The sequence below is a fragment of the Lolium perenne genome, chromosome 3, assembly GCF_019359855.2.
Source record: "Lolium perenne isolate Kyuss_39 chromosome 3, Kyuss_2.0, whole genome shotgun sequence".
Classification (NCBI taxonomy): domain Eukaryota; kingdom Viridiplantae; phylum Streptophyta; class Magnoliopsida; order Poales; family Poaceae; genus Lolium; species Lolium perenne.
In genome coordinates this window covers 344,771,043-344,777,042 of record NC_067246.2, presented here as the reverse complement: position 1 = coordinate 344,777,042, position 6,000 = coordinate 344,771,043, and the positions used below count along the sequence as shown (strand labels likewise).

General features: G+C 53.7%; 1 protein-coding gene across 1 annotated transcript in view; it reads right to left on the bottom strand.

Annotated features, from left to right (window-relative positions):
• Positions 1-1,888: 1,888 nt before the first annotated feature.
• The window catches only part of LOC127346087 (uncharacterized), a 97,689-nt gene continuing 93,577 nt past the window's right edge, over positions 1,889-6,000 (bottom strand). Inside the window, exon 3 of the mRNA XM_051372614.2 lies at positions 1,889-2,303. The gene's annotated coding sequence lies outside the window, so the exon portion shown is untranslated. The remainder of the gene's footprint in view (positions 2,304-6,000) is intronic.

Below are 6,000 nucleotides of genomic sequence, written 5' to 3'. Positions count from 1 at the left end.
TTCCTGCTCCATCATGGAGTACTCCTTGTCGAGTGGTGCAGTAGCCCGACATCCCTTCGAATCGCTCTTGTCGTCCCCTGCCCCCTTGTCCTGTGCTCCCATTCGCTTGCATCTTGCAGTAGGCGGGCTGCGCCAGATCTGGCTGTCCTGGTTGCATGGTTCCCTCCCTATCCAAACCTCCATCTCGCGAATGTCGCGGAAATGTGCACCTCTGGAGGGGCAAGGTGGTGGCCATCCGTTGACCAGCGTGGGTTGCTCCATATACGAGGGCTGCTCCACATAAGCCTCCAGCAAGGGCACGTCCTGTCAAAGCCCAGAGTGCGGCTTTTGCTGGTAGCCTCACCCACCAAAAACCCGGAAAACCCCCTACCACCACGACCGATCACGCCCACGAGACAGCACACCAAACATGGGTGGAGCAGCACTAGAGTGTCCCTGACGTCACCACACCTACCACCATGGCAACGCCTTGGCACATGATGGCAATGCATGGCCGAAGCCACACAATGTCATCGTCCACGTTGATGTATCATATGACTGCTCCATCTTTGCGATGGCCATGACCTCATAGAACATATGTGACATTATATGACGAATTATTCGATTATGATGTTTTTTGTTGGATCGTCACCAAATGAGCGTCTTATAATGTCACATATGCTTTAGTGCCTGCTATGCCTAGATCAGGCCCTCGCACCCAGATTGGGCCCACAAGGCCAGATCTAGCCCGGCTTTGGTGCACAAACCCGCAATCGCCTCCACCATCAACGGTCTTGGCACTCGACGGCACCACCTCGTCTGGCTATCCAGATAGGCTAGATTGTGTCACCGTGCCATCCCCCATTTCGCTAGCTCTCCGCGCTCAGAAGGTTCAAAGGGGGTGCTCTCCTCTCCCCACACCTTCGGTGGAAGGGCACCACCACCACAAGCGCCAAAGGCAGCGGCTGGGGGTTCCGGACTTGGGGGCTTTTTACTATAGGGTCCGTGCCCTCCAGAGCTGCCTGCGTGAGGGAGTCTCATTGGCTCCAGAGATACGCCAGGTCAAGTCTTGCCTATGTCCTGCAATAATCCAAACAGTAGCTAGGGACCATAGGAGGAAGCTATATAGCAATAATCCACCGAGTGCGGATTTTTGGATCACGGGCGATACTGAGCTTTTTTTTTGAACATTTCAAAAATGACGATTTCAAGTTTTAAAAAATATGCTAAATACTCCAAGATGTTGGAAATAATGTAATCTAGCGACCCAAAAAAATCTACCATGTATTGCAAAAAAAATGATAAAAATCTAACATCTGAAGTGGTGAATAGTGCAAGAAAATTGAACCTCTAAAATCTGAAAGATTTCGTCATTTTGTTTAAGCCCAAAATATAAGGTATTCGGGTTTAAATTTTGTATGTTGGTAGAGTATATTGTTATATATATGTCTAGAATTTCTTTTAGAATCGTTTGAAACATTGAAATAGTTGTTTTAACTTTCGAAAAAAAAGAGCTTCAAAGCAACTTTCGGTAATCCAGCAGATATCTGTTCAAGACTCAAGAGTACGAACTAGAAGAAGGCTGGTGTGTTTTCGCAAAAAAAAAGGCTGGTGTGCAGTTCAATCCTATCCGGAGTACTTTCCAAATCTGCAGTGCGTCACTATATGATTCAGTTTTACTTTTGTGACGATAGAACGGTACAGTGTGTCAGTGCAACAGATGAGAGGTCGACACGTACATACATACAAGCTAGCCCCATCACTGTATCGACTGTCGCGCCTGCTCTTCCCCTCACGAGCCTCGTCTGTCGTCTCCCATATCTCTGCCAACAAATTAAGTGCCTCTTGTTGAATTTCAGCAGCGCGAAATTATGTTGGGCGAGATGGCAAGTTTGGCAATATTTTTCCGTTGGTTTTCGTCACCGGATCCGACGAAATGGCGGTTCGAATTTAGAAATTGTTAATCTAGGTGCGAGACTGGGATGTTTATTCGCTACTGCACCTTATCTCTCCGCAAGAAGTCCTAGGATCTACAATAATGCCACAGATCCGTCGAATGCATAGCGGCTTTGAGGGTAAAACCACAATGTCCGAATCTCCTTGAGCAACTCAATTGATTCAAGCATCTAAAGTAGTGCCGTAGGAAAAGAAACCTAATGATAGATCCATTAACTCAAGACAGAAGAACAGAGGATAACAAGGAACAGAGGACAACAACGAACAGAGGAATAGCTAGCGTGCGCTTACATCCTCGGCCGACCACGAACAAGAAGCTTAAGTAGGAAACTAAATGCATAGGCCCTGAGCCAACAATCTACGAGGAACCCAGAATGATGCAAAGCTACAGCTCGTTGATGATCTTGACGGATCCGCCGGGCAGCAGCTGGCCGAGCTGGCGGGTGAGCTGCTCCTTGGCCGCGGCGCGCGCCTCCTCCTTGGCGCGGGCCTCGGCGGCGGTGCTCTCCGGCATCTCGCTGATGGCCATGAAGATGGGCCGCAGCGGCGCCATCGCCTCGTTCACCGTGGACACCGCCCGCTTGAGGTCCTCGGGGTTGGTGCTCGCCGGGTTGTAGCCGGAGAACACCTTGACGGCCTCCGACATGGCATCCTGTCGCTGCGGGAGGTCGTCGTCGTCCCTGACGCGCTCGTTGCTGGCCATGGCGGCAACAAGGGCGAGCGTGAGGAGGAAGGGGATGAGCTTCTGAGCTATGGTGATGGGAGGGGAGCGGATCGAGTAGTGCGTCTGCTGGGGAAGCTAGGAAGGTGATGAGTATTTATTGAGTGGTGACCCTGGCAGGCACACTGCCGGGACGTGGCTCTCTTTTTCTTTTTCTTCTTTTCACACCCGGAGCATATGTTCCTAGTATTTTGACATAAATTTTAAATGTACTATAAATATTAAAAACTCCTATAACAATGTCGCACACTGTTAGACTGTATATACATCTAGAGTCCTTGTATTGTACTACCCTGTATTTGTACCCATATACACGCCAAACCCTAGAAGGCCACGGGTGTGTCCTTCTCCGGCGCCGCTGGCTCCAGAACTTTGGGCACAGGCGCGTGGCATTTCGCACCGCCCCTGTCATCCCCGCCCTTCCCGACGTCGGGTACTGATGCTGCCCTGGGTGCGATCCTGACGCAGAACCTTGGCGCGTCGTCTGCGGCGGCTCCAGCCGCTCACGTCTCGCCGCCGTACGTCGATCTCTCGACGGATCTGACGCCCTATGGTGCGCCGCCGTCACCCTATGGTGCTGGTCTATAGGGCCAGCCGATGTTCTATGGTGCGCACTCGCCGCCCCTACCCCGTACGTGCCGCCGTCTGTGCCACCTCCGCCGCCACCATCTGCACCTCTGGCGGCCTATGATGTCTGCTCGGTCCCGTCTCCTGCCCCGGTCCACTTTGCACACCTCTTGACAGTGAAACTGAACGTCGAGAACTATCTGCTCTGGCGTGCTCAAGTGCTACCTCTCCTTCGCAGCCACTACCTCGAGGGTTTCATTGATGGCACTTTGCCGTGTCCTCCTGCCGTTGTCCAAGTGACCACGTCCGATGGTGTTCCTATGACGGTAGCCAATATTGCACATCGCCACTGGGTGGCCCAGGACCAAGCTATACTTGGTGCTATTCAGTCCTCGCTTACCCCTTCCGTGGCGGGCATGGTCGTCTTTGCTGCATGCCTGCATCGTCTCGCGACGCGTGGAGTACTGATAAGGGGGAACCCAGCAGATCCTCCTCGGGTGTTGCCCGATCTTTCACAGCGAGAACCCGGGGTAGTAAATCCTCCCAACAACGCGATGAACGCAGCCTGGAGAAGAGGGAACGAATCCAGCAAGCAACGGATCGATGAACGATACGCCTCAAACCTTGAGCTAGACAATCCTTGATAAACGCAAGAACCTTCACAGCGGATATAATAGATAAACGGCAGCGCCGTACCCCCGGAGGGATGATACACGTGAACACACGCAATGGGGTAAACCCTAAACTTTAGTCTAAACTTGTCTAACCTAAACCCTAGCCGTCCCTCCACCTTATATGAGGGGATGGTGGCCGGCCAGCCCTAGTGAGCCTCCCTAACTTGGTTTGGACAGGCCCAAACCAAACTGACTCAAATCAACAAAAACCCTAATTGGCCCACATATGAACATTACATAAACTAAGATAATTAAGCTGGTGGAGTCCTGAATCTGGGCTCCACATAGGCCTCCATGCCCGTATCATCCTCCCCCCCTACAAGAAGCGTTGTCCTCAACGCGTGAGGGTCTTCTGGAAAAGGTGACGTGATATGAACATGACACGTCCTCGCAGTCCTCAAGTCTTGCTTGCCTACCACACCACATCCTCCCTCGCGGCCCGCTTGACTTGACACAGCACTTGGCGCCTCCTTTCTTCTCCACATGAGCTTGGACTTCGGCGCCAATACCTTCTTCTTGCGAGGTTTTGATGGACCCTTGTGTCGCTGCACATGACCCTGCACAAGATGTGTAATTCCTGGGCCACATAGATGTCTCACACGTCCATCCTTCCCTCGATGCATCCGCGGTGTCGCGGAAAACTGGACTGCAGTACTCCTAGCACGGTAGTGCCGCTGCCCACTGTCTCCACTGACGCGCTCGCCTCCCACTCCTCCCACGCGCATCTGCGCCATATGTACTGACACACCATCAGCACAAACATCATCAGTCTGTATACTGGCATTGTTGTGGGTATACTTCATGGGTGTACCATCGACAGTGCCTAGATCCGGCAAGCCCGGGTGGCCCACAGACGGTGATGAGGCATGTGGCCCATCGGGCGGCCCAGTTGCTGTTGATCATGCAGGAAGAAGTCCAGCCCAGGATCAGCAGGCCGGATCCGTACCGACCTAGGAGTGACCCGGATCCAGGGAGGCCCATGAGGAACCCGGATCCAGTACGACGTGTATGGAAGGCGGATCCGTGACGTGCACGGCAAGATATTGTTCCGTAGCTAGGCTGTCTGTAATCCGGCTAGGACTCTCCATGTAAACCCTAGATCCGTGCGCCTTTATAAGCCGGATCCCCGGGAGCCCTAGAGGCAGAACTACAACTCATTGTAACAACGCGAAAGCGCCCAGATAATTCCAGACAAGCAGCAGTAGGCCCTGTCATCGTGCAGGTGTTCCGAAGCTGGGTAACTCGCGTACCACCGTCCCGTGTGCACTCCGCCCTATGGCCCCTACTTCTTCTCCCCCTCGTGAGGATCCCTCCTCCGAGGTACCGTCGATTAGGCAACGACGGTTGGCGCCCACCGTGGGGCTCGTGGCGTCGGAGGCCGGAACCGGGAGGGTTCCGCCATGGGAAGCTACGACGACACCATCGCTGTGGGGCGCGTCCTTTACGCCGGGAATCTGCCGATCGTCCCTCCGGATGAGTGCTGGATTCCGGCTAGGACAAACCCCGTCAAGCTCTCCATCGTCCCAATTGGCGGCATTCACATCTTCATCGGGGAAACCGTCGATTCCGACGGAAACCCACTGGTAAGTAACGCAGACGCGACCGCCGCAGAGCTGGACGCTGTCGCGAAGATCCGATCTGAGATGCAGGAGCTTCCCAAGGAAGATTCCGCCTCGGATCTGGAAATTTCAAAGCCCACCCAATCCGCCCCTGAGCAGGAAACAAAGGTGGAAGACCAATGCGCATCCGCCCGGGTTTCCCTGTGTTAGAAAAGCAGAGGTGCCACTTCGTACACTTCTTGGCCCATACCGCCGGAACCGCCCCTCAAGAAGACGGAGCTGGTCCCGAGCAGTAGAGGCACCGAAACGGCGCAGATCCGGATCAGGCTCAGCTTGTCGGAGAAAGCGAAGCTCCGGTTGAAGAGTCGATTTTGGGCAATCTGAGCCCAATTTCCGGCGACACCCCGTCCACGGAATCTGATGACTTCGTTCGCAAGATAAGGGAGTACGGATACGGCGATCAGCCTGAAGTCGACTCCGCCCAGCCCAAGCAGGTTCTCGCAACGGTAGCAGCGCTGGGACAACCGGATCCGGAGACCAAGTC